General features: G+C 35.1%; 1 pseudogene; it reads right to left on the reverse strand.

Moving 5' to 3' along the window:
* Positions 1–401: 401 nt before the first annotated feature.
* On the reverse strand, positions 402–5,547 carry LOC107787698 (putative U3 small nucleolar RNA-associated protein 7; annotated as a pseudogene).
* Between the last annotated feature and the right edge of the window lie 200 nt (positions 5,548–5,747).

Raw genomic sequence — 5,747 nt, forward strand, 5'->3', positions numbered from 1 at the left:
AACCTATTGGAACCGTCAAATTCTGATTTTGAAGTCGTCTACTCAAAATATTGACCGAAGTCAAACTTGGCCTTTTAAGCCAACCTTAAGGAACCAAGTGTTCCGATTTCAACCTAAACCCTTCCAAATCCCGAACTAACCATCCTCGCAAGTCATAAAACAGTAAAAGCATGTACGAAAAGTCTTATTTAGGGGAACAAGGTTCTAGAAATCAAAACAACCGGTCGGATCGTTACATTATAAATGCCTATACATAGCAGGAAATAGTCAAGGCTATGATAAATTAATTATACATGGCCTAGTTTGTAGATTTTACATTGGCCTGTAATTTCAAGCTGGAGACCCCCATGTTAAAACAAGAAAGCCTACATTTTTAACCTAACAATAAAACAATGTAAACATTGAGAAAAGGGGATAAACTTAATTAAGAATTACAACACTTGCCTCTTCAATTTCTATAATTATTTCCCTCAAGGGAAGTGAATAGGGAGAGAAAAACAAAAAGAATGAGTTACAAATGCAAGTTAAGGGCAAGAAAGAAACGTCTAACTGATCATGCTACTGCCTTCTTCCTAACGAAACGCTCTAAAGATTTTGGAAGCTGAGTTTTCTCAGTGAGTTTCCTTTTCTTGGAGAATTCCTTCATCTGTTGCTCCATGAACGGCTTCTTAGCTTTCTCAACAGCTTCTTGCTTCTTCTTTGAAATCTTACTCGGCTTGCTTTTACCTTTTGTTGTCTTCTTCATAGGCATACTTTTAGCTTCCTCAATAGCATCTTCCATTTCAGCTTCTTTATCCTCCTTTTTTTGGTTGTTCCTTCTTTCTTGTTGACCTCACTGTACCAATCTTTGTAGGATCTAACATGATAGTCTCTGGAGGAAGCTTGTCAAGAAGAGATCGGACTTCTTTCTCTCTCCTTTGTTTAGATGTTTCGAATGGATTTGCCACCCAAGAATCGAAGTTGGGTTCTCCGGATCCTGGAATTAAGATAGAAGACCAACCCATAGAATGACCTATGCCTAGAACGTCTTCATATGGTCTGAACGCCACCTTCTTTACTTGGTATCCTTTCGCAATAGAATGATTCATATAACGACTATAATTCTGAGATCCAGAAAGATCTTCAAAAACTTGTACGAAAGATCCGGTTACAACAGCAAGTAAACCTTTTTGACTAAAATCCAAGTCCTTGCAATGTCCTGGTAAGGTTTGGAGAACCTCAAACTTCCTCAAATCCCAAATCCTTATTTTCCTCTCCATACCAGCGGTTTCCATTAGATGGCCGTTAGAATGGAATGCAAGAGCATGCTGACTGTTCCACCAGAATGGCCGACAGCAACCACACCGTACGGCCCAGGCCAGTTCGAAGATTACCTACCATCTGTCCAGTAGTAACATCCTGATAATGGAGCTGACCAAATTTGTTTATAGAAGCCAAAAGGAAGTGATTCCTTAAGAACTGAAGCTTTAGCACAGCACCATGTTCCTGGAGTTTTAAGGAAAGAACATAAGCGAGCACCATTTTTACTTAATAATTGGCTAAAAACCTATGAATCGGAATGCAAAACAGATGAGCATGCATTTGTTTCAACAATAACATCCTAAAATAGCAATCGACCACATGGAATCCATAAATATTTATTTTCTGGGGCAGTCAATTATAAAAGACTAAACGGGTCAAACTAACCTTCAGGCAGTGGAGCTCTGTGCCATCTCTATTGTATATATATGGGTACCTGTGACATGCCAGATATTTAAATTTAGAAATGAAATCTGTCAAATTTGTGATGGACATGGGAATGAAAGAATGGTGATTGGTGAGATGTGGAATATAATTAAAAGAACATGCACAAAATTGCTGATAAAAGTACTGAGCTTCACATAGGATCCAGCAGTAAAATTCAAGTTGACGGAAAGAGAAGAAAATGCTAGAACAAGTTCATTCGAAAGTCATCCATTTTATTTACAGTCCAAACCAACTCTGAGATCTATGTGAACTTTTAAGAAGAGCGTAGGAACTTATATAATCTTTATACCCTGTGAAATATAACCAAAGGATGAGAATTCCTTTGCAACCCAACTTATAACACATTACAATCAAGAAATTTGGACATAAAACGTGTCTTACTTCTTTTGAGCAGCAGCAAAAAATTGTTCATTATGCAAGAATACTACATCACGCACCGTTTCCCTGACCTGGAATAGAAGCAGAAGCTATAAGTACACCTGAGCCTCAAAAAGTGGTGAGGAACTCCTTAATGCAAATGTAGTACAAGACTTTATTTCAACAACGTGTTATAAGATAAAATAATATTGGCACTTATTCATTTGATAAACTAAGTGATGTATGTGATAATACAATTAATGATACCAAGTTGTCTAATTCTTCAAGCTAAGATTACTCCATACTAAACGGATTATTATATGTTACAGCCAACTGGAGCCTTGAAAACCCTAGAAGTAATTTGACACCTTACGAACCATAACAATACATCTATATGCTTGGTTTATATAATCTTTTATGAGAACAAATCAAACAGCAATAAGTACCTGCAGTTCTTTAATGAGTTTCATGTTTTTCATATCTACAATAGCAAGGTGACCTTTGCGTCCAGCTGCAGCCTTGTAGCGACCGCTAGGGATGAATTCAAGAGTGTAAGGACCAAAATCTGCAAAATACAAGTCAACAACTTATGTGAAACTAACTTTAGTGCGGAAGCATATATGCTTGAGACCAAACATTTCACAATTATTTTTGAAATTCTCTGATAAAGCAAAATAACAAAGGTTTTCATCTCCACAGCTTCCATTAGTGAGGCTTTTACTTAGATTCTAAAACTTATCTACGCAAAAATCAAATTTAACGGATGAGTAATGACTAAATCCAGTTTCAGTTGCTAGGGAAGAATCACACTACGTTCCACTACTTTGCTTGCAGGTTAAATGGATAAACATGTTGGACATGCCCAAAATCAAATGAAAAGGAAACAAAGACCAACAACTCTGCAGCTTTTTCAGTATTTATATAAGCAAAATCTTCCAAAGGATTAACCTGGTAAGACGATATCATATTGTTTCCTAGAGCTCAAAATGTCAATTTCACGGGCAATTGCCTCTTGCTTTATTCTCCATGTCTTCTCAATACCTTTATCATCAACCTCTACATAGCCACCCTCACTTGGCATAAGCCACTGACAAAAACAGAACAGTCAGAGATTCAAGCAAATCTTGATCACCGGCATAAAAGGGTATGCAATCGACAAAATCAACTTCAAGAGGTTAACAAAGACAACTTGATACATGCAATTTAACCTGGGTTTTCTGCAACTGAGTTTAATGGAAAAACAATATACTGTAGATGCCTAGAAATTTAAGCTAAACTATCTAAACACAGGCTAGACACCTTCTCAGCCTTCGCAGCAGCTGTTGCAGATTTTCCATACAACTCTTCTTTCACAGCAAGCTGACCCTTTAATATTTTGTCCTTCAATGCCTGCAAATTACTAAAAACAGCTCTTTAACATATGATTATCAACGAAAAGAAAAACTAACCAGAACCAGAGTTAAGCGAAAAGCAAGTTTAGAAGTCTTAACAAACTTCAGTACCTCCAAATTTGCTCCTTCACCTCTAAGGTATTTCTTTACTTTCATATCCATCTCTTCAGAAATGACCTGCCAATCAAGATATCAAAAAGAATCACAAGGCAGTAGAGAAAGAAAAAGAGAGCAATTGGTCAAGTTCTAATCTTTTTATTCATATTGATGTTTGGTACTTCTAATCAAGAAATATTGTGTCTAATAATCAATTTTAATCCTTTTGATCCTATGACTATTTGGTTCCAAACGCACAGAAAACACGCATTCCCCTTTTCTCGGGACAGAATAATACCCCTCCCCAGCCTGCCCCGCCCCATCTTCTCTTTTCACTAGGTTAAACATGTCTGGATATTCTAAAGTTTCAACATGTCATAGCTTAAGTTTCTAACACTAAGATCTAATATTATTATAAAGGAAGCAAAGGCCATAAAAATGCTTAACGGTAAACACACAACACGATTCCTCTTCTCAATATAGGCATAAAGCAAACAATCCTACTTGGTATTGATAATAATCAGGATTGCCATACGGATCCTGTAGTTTAACCCAACTCAACCAAAATTTAAAGAGTATAGGATAGTGGCCAAACACGAATGCCAGTAAGTAACAAAAACTTCAAAATTGGCCTGTTTCATTTAGATTATGAAATTGATTCTGATTCTGATAATTTGGAAAATTAATCAGTTCAAACAAAAGTTCATTATTTGCTAAAAGCTGATTATTTTCACACAAAACCACATACTGATTCTAATGAAGAAACTCATTCCACCACTTATAACATTTAAATCAGATAAAGAAAATCCAAAAATAAAATTCAGGGAATGAAGCATCTCGTGTGTGTGGAATGCAAGTAAAAATACAACATTACACATCAACCCGCTTAATAAGAAACCAGCTAATAATCAGTCACGTTTACATAAAAATAACTTTCTTCTTATTCAATTCATCTAATTGATACATAAAGATGAAAATTTCTAATTTTGAATGGCAAAGAACAAATCACTTCTTAATTTACCCCATTTTGTCTGTAAATTCAGAAAGTAACAACTTTTTTTGTTTGTGAAATACATCTAATTAATATATAAAGATGCAGAACTTCTAATAGTGAGTGGCCAAGAACAAAGTTTCGCAATTTCTGACTTCAAAATGCAACTTTTTCAGCTACCCGTTACGTCATTTTATATGTAATTTGAAAAGTAATATAAAAACCCACCACAACAGGATCATTAAAATAAATTTTATACCAGCTAATAATCAATCACAACAACTATGTCTCGGTCCAAAGGCGGAGCCAAGGTTCTAAATTTTGGAACGACGACTTCAAATACTAATAATTGAGTTCTAATTTTTAATATGTGTACATAATTAACGAATTTCTTAACACAAATACATTATTCAAGCAAAACCTATTGGATTCGACCAAACCCTTAACCGAGCTTCTAGCTCGACCCCTGCACTCAGTTCCAAACAAGTTGAGATCGGCTATATGAATCCTCACTTCTCCGTTTATGCTCAACTTGTGTAGCTAATAAATTAACTTTCTTCTTATTCAATACATCTAATTTATTATACATAATATGCAAAATTTCTAATAGTGAGTGACCAAGAACAAATTTTTCTCAATTCATAATTCAAAATAGCAACTTTTTTAGCTACCCTTTACACCATTTTGTATGTAAATTTGAAAAAGTAATTTAAAAACTCACCTCATCAGTAACGGTCTTACTTTTTCTCGGAGTTATTTTCTCCACTTTTACCACCATTTTCTCGCTTGAAAATTTTCTCCAAAGCTTTATTAATACTAATAAATATCTAAAGACTAATAAAGGAAAAATAAATTAGGTGGAGAAACTTGGAAGTTTATGGTGGTGCTCCGCCGTCGAAGGTTCGCCGGAAATTGGGGATGGCACAAAAGGGTATAGGGTTTTAGGTTTTGAGGTATGAGTCCTTTTGTCCATCTCTTTCTATTTAGACAGAAATATTTTAAAGATTTGATTAAAAGTATCACTTTTACAAAAACGGAGGGGCTAAAATATTATAATCAAGTATCATTTGGGGAAATTTAAAAATTATCACATAATCGGGCTATTTTATTTTTTTTTGTTGGTTTTTAGTATGTTTATCAAAATTTTCAAAATGTCTCGCACATTT

Source organism: Nicotiana tabacum, chromosome 24 (assembly GCF_000715075.1).
Source record: "Nicotiana tabacum cultivar K326 chromosome 24, ASM71507v2, whole genome shotgun sequence".
Classification (NCBI taxonomy): Eukaryota; Viridiplantae; Streptophyta; class Magnoliopsida; order Solanales; family Solanaceae; genus Nicotiana; species Nicotiana tabacum.